We start from the raw sequence: 18,988 nt of genomic DNA, 5'->3' as shown, positions 1-18,988 counted from the left end.
ATGTGATTTACATGCTTTATCACAGAATATATGCTTAATAAATGTTATTGAATTAAATTGAATTTAGTCGAAAATGATGTACTGAGAATTTTCTTAAAACAGATGTAATTTTGTTTTAACTATATGTTATAGACTGAATTGTGTCCCCTCAAAATCATAGATTAAAGTTATAACCCCCAATTTGATGGTATTTAGAGATAAGACTTTTAACAAGGTAATTAAAGGTAAATGAGTTCAAACAGCAGAGCCCTAATCCAATAAGACTAGTGTCCTTATAAGAAGAGGAAGAGACACTCAGATTGCACACACATGGTGAAAAGGTCATGTAGAGGACACAGTGAGTGCAACTCAAGGAAAGGCTTCTGGAAAAACAAAACCTGCTGACATATTGATCTGGGAATTCCAGCCTCCAGAATTATAAGAAAATAAATTTCTGTTGTTTAAGCCTCCCTGTCTGGGATATTTTGTTATGTACCCCTAGATGACTAATATACTATGCTAAACATAATTATACAAAAAAGAAAAAGCCAACTATTTCTATTTTTGGCAGGCAATTTATTATTTCGCAGATAAGCTAAGTTTGTTTTCTTTAATATAATCATTCTTAATGTTATTTCAAGAAAGCACATTTAGAACACTCATCTCTGAAACAGTTTATTGTCGTCTATGTAGAAAAATCTGTTAATTTTAGAAAAAAAATGAGCATAGGAGCTGAAAGTATAACTCTTTTATATATATTATATTTAGGCCCAGTCACATAAATAGTTTTCTGATAGATTTTTACTTTCAATCCAAAATATATGCTGAATAACATTAGGACTGTGACAACAGCAACAATATTGGCCATTTCTGCACAACCAGAAGAAATCTTTGTCAGTCTTAAACCATAAGCTTTTGGAATGTACTGTTCACCCCAGGACCTCCTTATTAGGTTGTTAAATGTTTTGTCAGGTCTCTACATTGTTTAAATTTATTTTATGTTGACAATACATTTTTTAAGGAATTCCTCTCCATATTAAAAAGGAAAACATTTGCAAATAAAAAGATAAAGTAGATGGCTCTTATAAAAGTCTGGACATTTGAAATCTAATAATTATTTATGTATATGTTATATACATGAATACACACATACATATAACACATGCATAACATAATTAGATTAATAACACATGAATTCTAACTAGATTTATTATTTTGACAGAATTGATCAAGTAAAATAATAAGCAATTCAGTCAAGTAACTACATAGGTAGGAGACAGAGAGACAGAGACAGAGAGACAGGTAAAAATTTTACCTTTATTTATTACTAAATTCAATTGAAACGCCTGAACCAATGGCATGTGTAGACATGAATTCTAAACAATTTCTGAGCTATTGTCTTTGCCCTTTAGTACGAATGTAAGAAATATGTAGGTGTCATTAGCCCTTCCACCAAGGAAGGCATAACCATGCTAATTTTGTGCTGACTTTCTAAGTTATAGAAGTTCTTTGGTGACAGTAACACATCAATTTGAAGATCACGTTGTCCTTCAACATGACTAAGAGTATTGGACAGTGATTGAATGTTGTCTAATGCTTATTAATATGCATGTTGTCATTTGGCATCTCAGTCATCACTGACACTGTCATTTGTGTTTCTGTAAGCATTATGTTGACTCTTGAGTTGCTAAATATGAGGCTCTACTCTCATTGCAAACTCATCAAAAACACAGGTTACCATTGTCAAGAACCCATGCTAATAAAAATTATGGGTTTAAGATTGTTTGACTTATTCAATACTTTAATGCAATACAGAGGAAAACTACTAAAGTGATATATATAGTTTTTCTTTTATCACTTTAGTAGTTTTCCTCTGTATTGCATTAAAGAAAACTATATAAATCGAACTCTTTGTCTTTTTAATGAATTGTGTCTAAGTGTACTAAATACAACTGAAAAGGTGGAATCTTTCTCAAAGATAAAGAAATAAAATATATTTTTTTAGCTTTTCGTAATAGCCTCAAATTTTTTTTTATTCATTTAATGTAATTTACATAACTTTCAATTTCACATATTAGACACTTTTTTCCTCATCTACCTCACCCCTCCCCCTCCAACTCTACCCTCTGATAACCACTAGTCTATTGTCCATGTCTATGAGTCTGTACTTTGTCTTGTTCGTTTGTTGCTTTTAGGTTTATCCCACATATAAGCGATATCATGTGGTTTTCAACTTTTTCTGCCTGACTTATTACACTTAGTATGATTATCTCAAGGTCCATCCACATCGTCGCAAATGGGAATATTTCATCTCTTCTTATGGCTGAGTAATATTCCATTATATATATGTACCATTGCTTCTTTAGCTAATCATCTATTGTAGGACAAATTGGTTGTTTCCATATCCTGGCCACTATGAATAATGCTGCTATGATCATCAGTGTGCAAATATCTTTTCAGATATGGGTCTTCAAGTCTTTGGGGTAAATACCCAGTAGAGGGATTGCTGGATCATATGGTAGATCAATTATTTTTTTGAGGAACCTCCATACTCTTTTCTATAGTGGCTATACCAATTTGCAGTCCCACCAGCAGTGTATGAGGATTCTCTTTTCTCCGCATCCTCTCCAACATCTGTTATTATTTGTCATGTTGATTATAGCTATTCTAACAGGTATGAGCTGGTATCTCATTGTGGTTTTGATTAGCATTTCCCTAATAGCTAGTGAAGTTAAGCATATTTTCATATATTTGTTGAACAGTTGCATGTTCTGTGGGGAGAAGTGTCTGCTCAGGTCCTCTGCCCACTATTTTATTGGATCATTTGTTTTTCCAGTTGTTATTGAGTTCTTTGTGTATTTTAGATATTAGGCCCTTATTGGAGGCGTTGCTTGCAAATATGTTTTCCCATCGGATGGTTTTCTCTTTACCTTGTTGATGGTTTCTTTTGCTGTGCAGAAACTTTTTAGTTTGATGTAGTCCCATTCATTTATTTTAGCTTTTACTTCTCTTACCTATGAGATCAAATTCATAAAATCCCTTTTTAGTCCAAGGTCCTTGAGTTTTGTTTCTATGTTTTCTTCTATGAATTTTATTGTTTCAGGTCTTATGTTTAGGTCCTCAATCCATTTTGAATTAATTCTGGTATATGGTGATAGACAACAGTCTCGTTTCATTCTTTTGAAGGTGGCTTTCCAGTTTTCCAAGTACAATTTACTGAAGAGGATTTCCTTTCTCCACTGTAATTATTTTGGTTTTTGTCAAAAATTATTTGCCCACATAAACATGGATTTATTTCCGGACTCTTGATTCTGTTCCACTGGTCTGTGTGTCTGTTTTGCTGCCAATACCATGTCGTTTTGATTATTGTCCCTTTGTAGTGTAATTTGAAGTCAGGTAGAGTGATACTTCCAGCCTTGGTTTTTTTTTTTTTTTTTTCCTCAGCATGGCTTTGGCAGTTCGGAACCTTTTGTGCTTTCACAAAAATCTGATGATTTTTTGTTTCATTTATTTAAAAAATGCCGATGAGATTTTGATGGGGATTGCATTAAATCTGTATAATGCTAAGGTCAAATTTATAAAAACCTCTTTAAGTCCAAGGTCCTTGAGTTTCATTCTTATGTTTTCTTCTCTGCAATTTTATTGTTTCAGGTCTTATATTCAGGTCCTTAATCCATTTTAATTTTTAAGATGAAGTGTTAGGTTGTTTATTTGGGCTCAGTCTTGTTTTTGAAGGTAGGCATAGTAACGCTATTGATTCAGTCTAGGAAGGTTGTATATTTCTAAGTACTGGTCCATTTTTTCTAAGTTATTAAATTTGGTGTCATATACCTTTTTATAGTGTTCTTGTACATTTCTTTGTTTTTCTGCGGTGTCTGTCATCATTTCCCCTCTTTCATTCCTGATTTTGTTTATTTGTGTCCTTTCACTTTTTTCTTTAGTGATTTTAGTCAGGGGTTTGTCAATTTTTTAACCTTTTCAAAGAACCAGCTCTTCGTCACATTTAATTTTCCCTTTTTTTTTCTGTTTTGTTTCGCTTTCAATTTCATTTAATTCTGCTCTAATTTTGACTATTTTATTCTGGTTATATTAGGCTTTATTTATTTTTCCTTTTATATGTTTTTTTTTTTTTTTTTAAGATGAAGCTTGAGGTTGTTTATTTGGACTAGTACTTGTTTTTGGAGACAGGCCTGTAATGATAAGAACTTTCCTCTTATTACTGTTTTGCTGTGTCTCAAAATTTTTGATATACTGTCCTATCATTATCATTCATTTCTATGTATCTCTATATCTCTTTTAATTTATTCTCCGACCCAGTCATTCTTCAGTAGTATGTTGTTTATTCTCCATGTATTTTTTGTTCTTCCCACTTTCTTTTTACAGTAGATCTCCAGGATCAAAATATTATAATCATAGAGTATGGTTGGTATGATTTCAACCCTCTTATATTTATTGAGGCTATCTCTATATCCTAGTATGTGGTCAATCCTTGAGAATGTTTCATGTGCACTAAACATAAATTTCTAAACAGCTGTTTTAGGATGAAAGACTCTATAAAGGTCAGTTATGTCAGTTGGTCTAATGTGTCATTTAAGGATATTATTTCCTTATTGATTTTCTGTTTGGATGATCTGACCCTATCTGACAATGGGATATTTAGGTCTCCTACTATGATAGTGTTTTGGTCTATTTCTCTCTTTAGTTCTTTTAGTAATTGCTCTACAAATTTGGGGCTCTCTTATTGAGAATATAGTTATTAATATGTTTATGATTTCTTCATACATGATTCCTTCTATCATTATAAAGTGTCCCTCAGTATCTTTCTTTATCTTATTTTTTATATTGAAGGCTATTTCTTCATATATTAGTACCACTACTCCCTCTTTTCTCTGAATGCCATTTGCTTGAAATATTATTTTCCACCCTTTCACTTTGAATCTATATTTGTCTTTGGAGCTGAGATGTGTCTCCTGGAGGCAGCATATGGTTGGGTTTTGTATTTCAGCCAATTTGCATATCTGTGTCTTTATATTGGAAAATTTATTCCATTTACATTTACAATGATTATTGAAATATCAGGTTTTCTTATACCCATTTTATCTTTTGCTTTCTGGTAGCTCAGTGTTTCCATTGCTTCTTTGTCCTTGTGTGTCTGTTTTTGTTTGTTTGTTTGTTTGTTTGTTTGGTATTTTGGTTGGCTTTTGTATGTACACACACACCCATATACAGGAAAGGGCGAGAATCAACATACATCTCTCAGATCGGCTCTTTTAAAACAATGCGGGGATCACCCGATCTGAGCGTGTCATCTTTTTCCTGTACGGATTGGCAGTTATTGTTCCTAGTGTCCAAGGCGTGTGCACACACGTGCTTCCTTGCCACCCTTGCCCTTGCACAGAGCAGTGAGCTCCATTTCATTGGTGATGGGGCCCACAGCGGGACTGCTGGCATTGCGTTGAGCAGCAGCACCTCCACTCCGCCTGCCTCTGCCTTCGCGTGCGGGGAGGGTCGCGGCAGCAGTTTGATTTACCTTTCAGTGTAGACTGGCTCGAATTAATTGACACACACTGACACAACATTATTCTTGGCTGGTAGTTTCTTTAATTTATTAGTTTGAATATTTGATTCCATTTCTTTCTGGCTTGTAAGGTTTGTGCTGAAAAGTCCGACATTATAGGTTACCGTCTTCTTTCCCCTGGCTCCCCTAAGAATTGTCTTTTCCTTTATAGGTTACCGTCTTCTTTCCCCTGGCTCCCCTAAGAATTCTGTCTTTCTCATTGATTTTTTGATAATTTTAATAAAATGAGGTTTTGAGAAGGCCTTTATTTGGTTGAGATAATTGGGTGTTCTGTTGACTTCTTGAATTCCAAGCTTCAGCTCATTACTTAGATTTGGGAAATTCTCATCAACTATTTTTCTGAAAATGCTTTCTAATCTCTGCTCCTTTTCCTCCCCTTCGAGAGGGCCCATTATTCTTATGTTTCCTCTCTTGATATTATCAACTATTTCTTGTATTTCTCTTTCATTATTTTTCATTCTTCAGTCTCTCTCTTCTTCCTTATTTATTTCTAGATTTCTGTCTTCAATATCACTGACCTTTTCTTCCATTTGGTCGACTCTGTTTCATTTTTCATCTTTTGCTTTGTATTCTTCATCTCCAGAAGTTCTATTTTATTCTTTTTGAGGGTTTCAATCTCCTTGCTAAAGAATCATTCTACTCTTCTAGTTGTTTTTTTTCAATTCCTGAAATTGTTGATATGACTCATATCGGAACTCACTGAGATGTTTCAGAAGTACCATCCTGAATTCTCTGTCATTTAAGTCACATATTTCAATGTCTGTAAGCTTATTTTCTGGAGATTTTTTCTCTTTTCTTCTGAAATCCCTTGTCACTTTAGTTGTTCATGGTGTTAAATGGACTATTTCTCCACCTGGGCAGTAACAGAAGGGTATTCTGCTTTTTTGCCAGAAAGAAAATTTATTATATAAAGGTCTCTCTTTAACCTGTTGCAAAGAAGGAATTTTGCTTTTGGTTTCCAGTAGGTGGTGTCTAAGCTTCTTGGATTCCTGCTTTATATGAAGTCTTAATGATGGCTTTTATTTTTTATATATAGATATCCAATCGCACTCATTGCCCTCAGTCTCAATTCCTTTCAGTGTTAGCAACATTTTCGGTAGTGATTGCTCTGATTTCCCTGGTCTCAGCAGTGTTCAGTCTCAGAGGATATGGGGGAAGGCCCTCTGGGTTTGGTTTGGGTCTGCAGCTCAATCTTGCATTTTGCAATCATGATTGATAATAATCATCTGTTGTTTCCCTGCCGTCTCCACTTCTCTTCTTTCTGTCCCGATGTCTCGGCACTGCCACCGGCTGTATGGAGCTCACAGCTCTCCCAGGCAGGGCTGTTCAGGGAACCCACCATACCTTCTCCCCTCTCCTTCCTCCTGTGGGACACTCCTGCTGAGAGAGGCAACTTCTTTATTTCTCCCAATACCACCTGACTCCCAGGGTTCTGGACTGTGGTAGCTCTCATGTGCAGATCACACACTCAGACATGCTGGTATGCAGTTTGGTGTTTTTGTTGTGGTGGTGGTGGTAGTTTAGATGTTCAGCTGTTATTTCAAGGGGAGACAGCTGAGGACATCTCTCTGCCATTTTTCTGAACTAAATATTGACTATTATTTTGATATTGATGAAGATATTTTATTTTGTCTCTGGTCTTCACTTTATCTAAAGAGTTCTGACAGTGGATATTGAAGCGATTTTTTTTTTTGTCTTATGAAATAGTTTTCTTATTTTAATCATTAAACTTCAAAAAGCTCTTTCTTGCTGAACTTCTCAAAAGTATGTATGTATTGCAAATCTCCAAAGCTCAAGAGATCCTTTAAAGTGTTATTATTATCTCTTTTGTTTCACCATGTGAAATATTTGTTCTTTAGGTACAAATAAGCATAAATTTCTTTTAAAGATTCAATTCAGGAAAATGTAGTAAATTAAGGGGTAATATGTCATTTTGTCAGTTTTAAAGTAATATTCAAACTTCCCTTTCTGGTTTATAACTGGCTAGAGTGTTACACAACCAAATTACATAATCCCAAAAATATAATCATGAGAATATTAGTAATATCACAATGGACTGCTTCATTCATTTAATTTATCCTACTAAATTAGATTCTTTCTGTTTTATACAAGAATAGCTCTGGCAATATTAGTCTGCAGGCAATTGAAATATTGTATTCCTAGATTGTTTCTAAGCAGGATTTTGAAAACTCTGAAGGTGAAGGAGCCATGAGAATCTTATATTAGAGTTTATTATTGTTCTTTGGCTGCACTTTATAGGGTAAGGCTTATGATTTTTAGCAGAATTGATTTGGATAACTTTCTTCAGAAAGGTTCTTGATATCTTGAAAGTATTTTGAGGTTCTACAGGTTTTACATGTAACCTATGCAGTATAAAGAGGTGCCATATTCAATGAGGGCTTAATAATTTTTGGCTTATTTAGTTAGTAATCTTTACAATAGGGGGCAATTTTAGGCAAAATGTACAGAATGGATTTGTGTGAAGGTAGAGTGAGGAGGGAAACGTCTCTTGAGAGGCAGTAGAAGCAAGTATTCTAGAAAGTGTTTTTGTTATGGTCTTTGCCATAAAGGTGAGTGTCAAGACTAATACTGGCAATGGTGATGAAAAAGCATGTTGCTAATATCTGACATTTCCAAAGAAATCTATTTTTCTTCGCTATTTTCTTTGTCCTTCTCTCATGTGCTCTTTCTTTAAAGGCCAGATAATGTTAAATTTACATCTGTATAGAATAAATCATCAGAAATTCAGTTAGAAATGTCATCCTTTCTGTCTGGATTCTGCTTTGAAGCGCCTTTCAGTTAAAGCTCAAATCTTTGAGCTTTGATCCTCAAGTCTTTCTGTTTCCACCACAAAAGTTTAAAAGAGAGGAAAATCTTCAAAAATGATTTCTACAAATAATCAACACCTAAATGGAAGGGAGAGGATAAGCAAGGTTAGAAAAGTCTCAGAAAAAAGCATCCATGTATGTACAAAATAATAATACACATTAATCTAGAGCAGAAGCGTATTAGATAAAGGTACTCTCATTTCATCAAAGAGGATCAAGTAGGGACAAACTCACCCAGGGAGGTCTAATAACGTTGATATTGAGTGGCAACTTGCTATCATATCTGTTCAATTAAATGTCCTTGGCAGGTGCTCTTTATACCCAGTCTAGTCCTGAGCATTCTTCTCAAAGATTGGAAATCTTTTTGAATTTGATTATGTCATAACAATTGGATTAATTATGCCTTATGTCAGCAATTACTGACATAAGATAAAGTGGTGTGTTACAACAACTTGTGTGTTTTACCCAGTCAACCTAACCAATCATCCCAAATCAACCTAGGAGATATTTAGAAATACAAAGAATTATATATATTATCTCCCAAAAAAGCAAATAGAAAGACTAGCTTGCCGAAAATAATTATGCATTACAAAGTTTTTTGTTTGTTTGTTTTGTGTTGTTTTCCACATCACTAGCTATTTAATATTGTCAGTATTAGCACTCCCTGGCATTCGAATGACCACCTGCACTATTGTCGTATGCTCAGAATAAATATGGGCATGATAGTTGATTAGTAATGTCCATTGGGGAAAAGAAGACTAGAATATTGCTCACCAGGAGAAAAGTTAAAACAACTTTGTGTTTATAGGAGGAAAGATCATAAAATATTACCTTTAATATTTGCACTACTATACACTAGATTTTTTTACATATGTGTTCTTGTGGTTCTGAAAGTCACCACAGCAACTATCTTTATGAATCAACTGAACTAAATATTAATAATAGTAAAAGCAATGACAATATCAACAGCAGCAGCAATAGTTTATTTAAAATCTATTTTGTGCCAGCTATCTTTGAGATTCACATAAGCTCTGTGAGAACAAGGTTTTTTGTCTGATTACTGTTCTATTCTCAGTGCCTGGATCCATATCTGGGACTATGTATGGGTTCTATAAATAGTAGTTGAATAAATAACCAACAACTACATTCCAAGTGTCTTTTTTTTCACTGCTGATAAGAATGTAAATTGGTACATCCACTATGGAAAACAGTGTGGGGGTGCTTCAAAAAATTAAGAATAGAATTATCATATGACCCAGTAATCTCTCTTCTGGGTACTTAGCCCCAAAATTTGAAAATATTTATCCATAAAGATATATGCACCTCCATGTTCATTATTCACATGGCCAAGACATGGAAACAACAAAAATTCCCTTCAATAGATGATTCGATAAAGGAGATGTGGTACATAAATACAGTGGAATATTGCTCAGCCATAAGAAAAGATGAAATATTGCCATTTGCAACAAACATGATTGGATCTTGAATTTATCATGCTAGGCAAAATAAGTCAGGCAGAAAAAAAATGAGAATCATATGATTTCCCTAATATGTGGGATAAAACTGAAAGCATAAGCTAACAAGACAGAGAATCATAGACACAGACAACAGTTTATTGGTCACCAGAGGGAAAGGGGGGAGGGGAAGTTAGATAAAGGTAAAGGGGGTAAAATATATGGTGATGGAAGAGAATTTGACTTTGAGAAGTGAACACACAATGCAATATACATATGATGTATTATTAAATTGTACACTTGAAACCTGTATAATTTTATTAACCATTGTCACCCCAACAAATTTAAAACAGTGAATAAGACAAGGTGTCTGTCTTCATGTGTCACACAGTCTAAAAGATTGTTTTCCATATGTATGTGTGTATACATATATATTTCTCAGTGATATATGTAAAATATATTTAGTTAAATACATATAACTGAAAAATATTATAGGCTTTAAAATTAGTGCATTTAATCTTTTTAAAATTCGTTTATTGTACGTTTCTTCTCACACACATAGAGTGTAAGTTCCGTGGGAACTTTGTCTGTCTTATTTACCATATCTCATAATGCTTAGAACACTATCCTGCATATGATACTCAATAAATAATTGTCAAATTAATGACCCTTAAACTTTTGATATCTCTCCCTAAACTTGGTTTATATTTCCTGAGAATGTATTTATGTCAGAAAAAGGAGAGCTTACATTGAATCTAGAGCGCTTTCGTCATAAATTATCTGAGTAAATATGACACACACACACACACACACACACACACACACGCACAAAGGTTGAGACATAAGAAGGGGGAACTAATGAAGATTATTTCCTAAAATAAACTGGAAAATGACATATTAGAGAAATGAAGAAGACATTCAATGTTTCCAGAGGTTAGATCAGGGTTGGATGGGAGAAATATGAGTATAACTATAACAACGCAACTCAAGGATACTTGTGATGATGGAATTGTTTTGTATATTGATTGTATCAATGTCAGTAACCACATATGATGATATTATATATAGTTTTGTAAGATATTATCATTAGTAGAAACTCTTTAAGGAGGATGTGACAGGAAGTAATATATACAACTTCTGAAACACGCATTTAAAAGAACAAGTCATGCCCTCCTCTTCCTGCTAGATGGAATATAGAGGTGGCACTTGGGGAACTATTTTGAATGAGGTATGCCAGGGATGTCAGAGCCACCATAAAGTGTGCCATAACTAATGGAGATGGCTTTTATCTGGGAAATTAGGTGAGAAACAAATAACTTGTTATCTTGTTATTATAATCTTTGCAATCACAGATGACCTATACCTTAATTAAACACTTTTCAAAGTATAATCCCAGAACCCCTGGGGATGGGAGGTCTCTGAAACTCTTTCAAAAGGCTCACAGGGTCAAAATTGTTTCCATAACAGTACTGAGACTTTATTGCCTTTTCACTCTCATTCTCTTACAAGTGCATACCTAAGTTTTCCAGAGGCTACTTAATGAATGATAACACAACAGATTGAATGCAGAAGTCAATATGCAAATGCATCTGTCTTCTATTAAGCCACATATTAAATAGGTTTGCAAAAGTAAAAAAACAATGCCAGTCTTCTCATTAAAAAATTTTTTGGAAATATATATTTTTATGGGAGAAATTGGTTTAATGGTGCATAAGATCTCTCTGTATTATTTCTTACCATTGCATGTGAGTCTACAATGATCTCAAAATAAAATGTTAATTAAAAAGTCACTGCAAATGAGTCAGAAATGAGGCACTTCAAATATTTAGATATTTTAAATTCAAGCAGAAAATTTTCTCACCCGTAAAATGCTCACTTCTAATTTTATTTTCAAAAGACTGATAGACATCTCAGAAACTCAAGCCAGCAATTACTGACACAAGACAAAGTGCTGTGCTACATAAACACATGTTTTACACATCTCTATTGATGAAAATATTTCTAAAATCAAAAATGTCATGTTTTCGAGTTATTCTCAAAGCTGCTGGCAGTTGTAGCTATTTTGCAACATTGATTATTAGTCTGGAATGTATGCTGAACAACTCGAACATGGCTCTGGGACTTAGCGTGTAGGTCTGTTTGCTGTTTTCAGTGATTTTGGATGACATCCGAACAAACTTATAAACGTAATATTCAGAAAATACTCTTTTTCTTTTCCAGCCTTCTCCCAACAAATATGTCACTTTCATTGGTGTGTATTTGGATATTTCCTACCTTTCCTCGTTTTAAACAAAAAGGCAGAAGTAAAAGAACAAAAAAAGTATGCCTTTTCTGCATCAATTCTTATATAAAAATTCCGTAGAAAAATATGACCCGCTTTTAAAAACCATTTATTTATTTATTTTCATTAGTGAAACAATTTCTTGAAGTTTCATAGCTTAAAAATTATGCAGTTTTAGAAGTATTAAGATCCATAAGAGGTGGTTATTAAAAACAATCTTCGAAGTTTAAATATACCCTCTCATTAGGAAAATTAGGAAATGCATGTTAGAGTTTAAATTTCACACATATTACCTTCTCATCCTAACAGTCTCATAGAAAACAACAAAAAAAACCTCATGTAGTAATAAACACACTGACAACATTTCTTCAAATCTAAAACACAATTGTGACACATAGCACTATTTTATACATCCCTAAGAAAGAAAGAAAAAAAAAACCTGCAAATGAAACTATGACACATCATCAATTATAAGCTGCATCTAACTTTCAGAGATATTAAAAGGTGAAATTTTACATTTTAGTCTAATGAAATTTTATTCTAGAGTGTACCCAATAAGTGTGCAAGAATCTGTACAGTGCTCCTTTACATCTGTGATATATGATGACCCAAGTTGTCACAACTGTATCTTCCATTTATTCTCCCCTTAACAAGCATAATTACATAGAAATCACAACATTTATTCCAAAAGGATATTTGATTTAAGCGTTTGGTAACTCTAACACTGATAAGAAATAATAATGTTTAAGCATTTTAAACCTTAATTTAAAAATATAAGCCATGGAGTATTAAAATGGCAGTGTGGGTAGATACATCTGAACAAAATCATTTTGTGTGTGTGTGGCAAAAGGGAAAGCTAAATAAAATGGAGGTTGAGAACACAAATACTGATGTCGTGTAGTTGCTTCACTCCAAAGCTATAAGGAGAGATCACTAAAATAACAGGTGGGATTTCAGATCTCTTGTTTCTTTCTATGGAAGGAAGCATAGTCTTCATGTGATGTCATTATATATACTATACATACTCTAAGGGAATTATTTTGAATTTAATTCATTTAAAAATCACCTTCCATACCAACAACTTAGAGTTAATAGTAGCAATATGGAAAAATATATCCTGTGTGATTTATTTTACAGCCATAAGGCTATGGTATTGAAACATCACTCATCTGCAACCAGGAATATTCACTGTAGAAGATGAAGCATGTGTAGAGATTTTCCAGGTAAAGGAATAGTGGATTCATCTGATACATCACTTATTCTTCTTCTTACTTGGTTATCAGCAATAAGTTTTCTTATATGTAGAGAAGTTTCAGAAGATAATATACTTTTTGAGAACACAACTTGACACTCTGCACTGTTGAGCAGAAAACAGTCACCACTCTTCTGAGAGAACCACAAAGATTCTGGTCAAGATACAGAGTAGGTAAATGTTGTGTTTGCTTCTCCCACAACCACATGAAAATTAAAACTAAACAATAAAACAATAATCCTTGTGAATCACCTGAAGTCAAGCTAAATAAAAGTCTTATAAGTAAGGATATGCAGAAAAAGCCACATCAAGACTGGTAGGAGGGGCACAGATGTGGAAAAAGCAGGTCTTAGACCCATATGCGGTTATTGAAATTTGGGAAGGATACCTTAGCTGTGGAAATCCACTCTTAAAAGTGAAGAGGAGGTGAAAAAAATGGCATAGATGATGGAAGATTTGTTCTTTCCTCTTGCAAACAAATCAAAGTTGTGACAGAAACACAGAGTAAACAGCAAGCATAGTCACTTGGGACCTAGATGAAAAGAAGCACTACAACTAGAGAGAAAAATAAGAAATCACCATGCAACAATACAAGGTAGGAGGGGCCAAAGATGCGAGGCTGCCGTACTGAGTGGTTGAGTGAGAAGAGGCTATGGCAGCAGCAGCCGGCAGCTGCAGATGCCTCTTAAGAGGCCGTGTTTGTGAGTAGACATTCAGAGTGAAGGAAATGCTCTCTCTGAGCATCAGTGCCTGGTCGGCTGCTCAGGGGACACCATGGACTCACAGGGGTACACTGAGTTGTCAGAGCGAGGGCTGGAGTCAAGGCTCTATCCTGGGCAGAAATGTTGGTGGTATCCGTTGTTCTTCTGTTGAGCCCTCCCCCCTCCCAGTGTGCCAACTAAGTGCAGCCATAGCTGAGATGTCATCAAACTGGATAACAGAGCTCACTCAGTCTGGAGGATTCCCTGAAACTCTGCCTCCCTGAATTCACAGCCCCACCCAAGTCACATCCAGTTGTGTCCTCAGCAAGTCCAGTGCTCCTTGTTGAACCAACTCCAAAGCTGACACCGGTGGCCTCTTGAGGCAAGTATAAGCCCAACATCTGTGGATTGCTTGCTGAATCTTAACAGGTGTCCCCAGAGGGACATGGGCTGTGGTAAACTTGGTCTGCAGCAGCACCCCTTTCAAGACTGTGCCACTGGATATCTACTACACAAAACCATGCTAAGACAAGGAGACTTAGGAGCTTTGCTTAGTACATAGAAATAGACACAGAAAGGCAGCCAAAATGGGGAGACAAAGAAGAACAAACCATACAAGAGAACAGAAATGAAGAAATAATGGAGTCAAGCAATCTAACAGATACAGAGTTCAAAACACTGGTTATAGAGATGCTCAACGAACTTAGGAGAAGTGTAGATGAACTCAGTGAGAACTTAACAAAGAGATAAAAAAAACATAAAAATGGAAATGGAAATAATAAAAAGGAACTAGTTAAGCTTTTCTGCCTGCTTCCCCCTTCCCCTGAGTACCATTATGGCTGCATTGTTCTTGCTCCGTGTTCTGGGCTCCTGCTAAGCCAACACAGCCATTGTCTCCTTCCAGCTGCCAACATGATCATTTACCTGGACCTCACCAGCCATGATGAAGTGTTTTCCGACATTTACAAGATCTGGGAGATTTCAGGCAGGCTGTACCTGCAGGTAGAAGGGAAAATGGTAAGTAGGACAGAGGGTAACATTGATGACTCGCTGATTGGTGGAAATGTCTCCAATGAAGGCCCTGCTGTTGAAGGAACCAAAAGCACAATAATCACTGCTGTTGATATCATCATGAACCCTGACTTGTAGTAAACCAGCTTCACAAAAGAAGCCTACAAGGAGTATATCAAAGATTACATGAAATCAATCAAAGGGAAACTTGAAGAATAGAGACTTAAAAGAGTAAAATCTTTTATGATAGGGGCTGCAGAACAAATCAAGCACATTCTTGCTAATTTCAAAAACTCCCAATCCTTTATTGATGAAAACATGAATTCAGATGACATGATCACTCCAGACTACTGTGAGGACAGTGTGAGCCTGTATATGATTTTCTTCAAGGATGCTTTAGAAATGGAGAAGTATTAACAAATATGGCAATTTGGATCTATCATTAATTGTCATAACTGGTTGCTGCTTTTCATCCACACAACAGCACTAGGACAAATGGGACTAATGTCATCTTGAGCCCTTCCTTTATTTTGATTTTGATTTATTTGGAGTAGATGCATTGTTTTTAAGGAAAAAAAAAAAGATGTCATGTAGGTTGTCTAAAAATAAAGTGCATTTAAACTCATTTGAGAGAATGCTTCTTAGTTTAATATATATTCAAATCCATCCTCTGTAGTGTTCCTGGAAAAGCTAGACCTGGTTTAGACCACTACTATAAAGCATATGACTGCCTTCGGATAACTCTATGGTGAAAATGGCTTCTGGGACTGGAGTATAAAAAACAATGATCAAAAGTTTTAATTCTGAGTTGAAGTAAAGGGAAAGACCATGCTCACAGCAGATCCAACATATAAAGTGGATTCCTTAGACATTTTATCACCTCCAAATAGAAGTAGTTAACTGGAAGAGATTACCAAAATAATAAAAAGAGAGTAAAACAGTTGGAAGGAAAAATAATAATAATAAAAAAATATTAAAGGGAACCAGTCAGAAATGAAGAACACGTTATCTGAGATAAAGAGTATATTAGAGGAAATCAATAGAATGGATAAAAAAGAAAATCGAAGCACCGATATAGAGGATGGGGAAGCTGAGGACATTCAATCAAAATGGTAAGAAAAAAGAAGCCAAAGCCAAATAATAATTTAAGGAGCCTATGGAACACAATTAAACGTAAAAAAAATATCTGTGTCATAGGGGTACCAGAAGGAAAATAGGAAGTTAAAAAGCTATCAGAAGAAATAATGATAGAAAACTTCCCTAATCTGGTGAAGGAAATAGACTTAAAACCCCAGGAAACTCAGAGAATTCCCCAAATCAGGAGCCCAAAGAGGCCCACACCAAGACACATCATAATTAGAATGCCAAAGCTTAAATACAAAGAGAATCTTAAAAGCAGCAAGAGAAAAGCAGTTAGTTTCCTACAAGGGAGCACCTATAAGACTGCCAGCATATTTCTCAAAAGAAATCATTCAGTATAGAAGGACTTGGCACAAAATATTCGATGTGATGAAAACCCAGGATCTACAACCACAAATACTCCATCCAGCAAAGCTATCATTTAGAGTCAAAAGACAGATAACGAGTTTCTCAGATAAAAATAAGCTAAAGGAATTATCAAATCTGGTAAAGGAAATAGACATACAACACCAGGAAGCTCAGAGAGTCTCCGAAACCGGGAACCCAAAGAGGCCCACACCAAGACACATCATGATTAAAATGCCAAAGGTTAAATACGAAGAGAGAATCTTAAAAGCAGCAAGATAAAAGCAGATAGTTACCTACAAGGGAGCACCCATAAGACTGGCAGCTGATTTCTCAAAAGAAACTATCCAGGACAGAAGGGCTTGGCACAAAATATTCGACATGATAAAGACCCAGGATTTACAACCAAGAATCCTTTATCTAGCAAAGCTATCATTTAGAGTTGAAGAACAGATAAAGAGCTTCCCAGACAAAAATAAGCTAAAGGAATTATCACTACCAAGCCAGTAGTACAGAAAATGTTGGAGAGACTTCTTTAAGAAGAAAAAACATGTATCAAAAACAGGAATAAAGAATGGTAACAACTACATTCCTCTCAATGAGTACCTCAAATGAAAAAGAATGAAGTGCTCCAACCAAAAGACGAGGTGGCCGAATGGATAAGAAAACAAGACCCCTACATATGCTGCCTACAGGAGACTCACTTCAGATTAAAAGACACACAGAGACTAAAAGGAAGGGAGTATAAAAAGATATTGTCTTGATAGAACTGGAGGGTATTGCGTTGAATGAAATAAGTCAGATAGAGAAAGACGTGATTTCACATACATGTGGAATCTAAAGAACAAAATAACAACAACAACAACAAAAATGAAAATAAACTCAGAGAGAATATTTTGAGGGCTACTAGACAGGAGGAGTTGTGGGATGGTGACACAGGACAAAGGGATTAAGAAGTATAATTGGATAGTTACAAAATAGTCATAGAGATATGAAGTGTAGCTTATGAAATATAGTCAATAATGTTGTAATAAATAAGGGAGGAGAGAAGTTCTAGATTTTGTGGGATGATCTCTTTGTAAGTCATATAGATTTCTAATCACTATGCTGTACAACTGAAACTAATATATTATTGTATGCCGACTATAATTGAAAAAAAAGTCATTGAATTGTACAATGTAAATACAAGCAAGTAACTGTCTACTATGTTTCAATAAAGCTGAGAAAAAAAAAAAAAGTGAATGTTCCCAGCCCCATAGCAGGATACCCAGCTCAGGATTCCAGTGCCAAGGAGAGAAGTCCTCATGACTTCTGGCTGTGAAAAAACAAAACAAAACAAAACAAAACAAAACAAAACAAACAAAACAAACAAACAAACAAAAAAAAACAAAGTCTGTGTTTGAGAGCAGTATGAAGGCTGAAGTCCCAGATGATCCTCTTAAATAATGCATACATGAACATACTCACTGATGAACTCACTAGCTCTGGGCTCCATTGTTAGGGCAGCAGCTCAAAGGGCATCATGAACACATGGAGAACTAAATTTTTTAGCTTCAGGGTAAAGGCTTGAGGGGCAGATTGCTCCCAGACAGAAGTGCTGGTGAAAACCATTGTTCTTTTCTTAAGCCCCCCCCCCCCATCCAGTGTGCAGATGCAGGTGGGCACCATATCTGAGTATCTATCAACCTAGCTAACACTGTTCTCTTGCTCAGGTGATTCTCAACAACCTTGCCACATTCAATGTGAGAACCCTCCCAAACAGCTTCCAGTGGCTTTTCTATACAAAAGTCCTGTCTTGACTCATGCTGTGGACTTTCTTCATATCTCTCAAGGTTCATAAAACTCAAAAAAGCAGCATCTGTCCTTGGTATGTCCAGTGCATTTTGCTAAGCAGCTCCAAGCCTGGCACTAGTGGTAGTCAACCTTGAGTCACAGCATAGCCTCTCCCAGGCACCTCCAAGCCCAGCATGAGAGGCAACAATCTGCAAATCACTTTGTAACTCATACCAAGTGGCCCGTGGCAGGGCACAGACAATGGCTGACCTTGGCCTTCAACAGAGCTACGCCTAGAATTCACACAACCAACAAACCTGAGGCCAAGCTTGAGACCACATCAGAGCACCACACAACCACCTTCAGAATTAATGCACCCCAAGGTCAGACTGGGCAGAAACAAGAGCTTCAATAAAGTTAATCCTGCTCTGTAGGGTCACCTTCTGCACAACAGTTCCTCCACTGTAGTCATGGCCAGTCTTCACAACCAATCAACCTGAGAGAAAATCCCTCCCACTGACATGCCAAAAGCAATCAAGGCTCAAAGGCAATAGGAGAGCACAAACAACTTACAAAAAGGAAACACCTGGAGCACTCAACTCAGTTGACCAGGGAGACTGTGCCACTGGGCCCCACAGGACATTTA

At 35.7% G+C, this 18,988-nt stretch overlaps 1 pseudogene; it reads left to right on the top strand.

Annotated features, from left to right (window-relative positions):
• Positions 1-14,985: 14,985 nt before the first annotated feature.
• Positions 14,986-15,501, top strand: LOC102887911 (annotated as a pseudogene).
• The last annotated feature ends 3,487 nt before the right edge of the window (positions 15,502-18,988 follow it).

Source organism: Pteropus alecto, unplaced genomic scaffold (genome assembly GCF_000325575.1).
Source record: "Pteropus alecto unplaced genomic scaffold, ASM32557v1 scaffold744, whole genome shotgun sequence".
In the NCBI taxonomy this organism is placed as follows: domain Eukaryota; kingdom Metazoa; phylum Chordata; class Mammalia; order Chiroptera; family Pteropodidae; genus Pteropus; species Pteropus alecto.
Note: the sequence above shows the minus strand (reverse complement) of the source record. Positions and strands in the feature narration are given on the sequence as shown.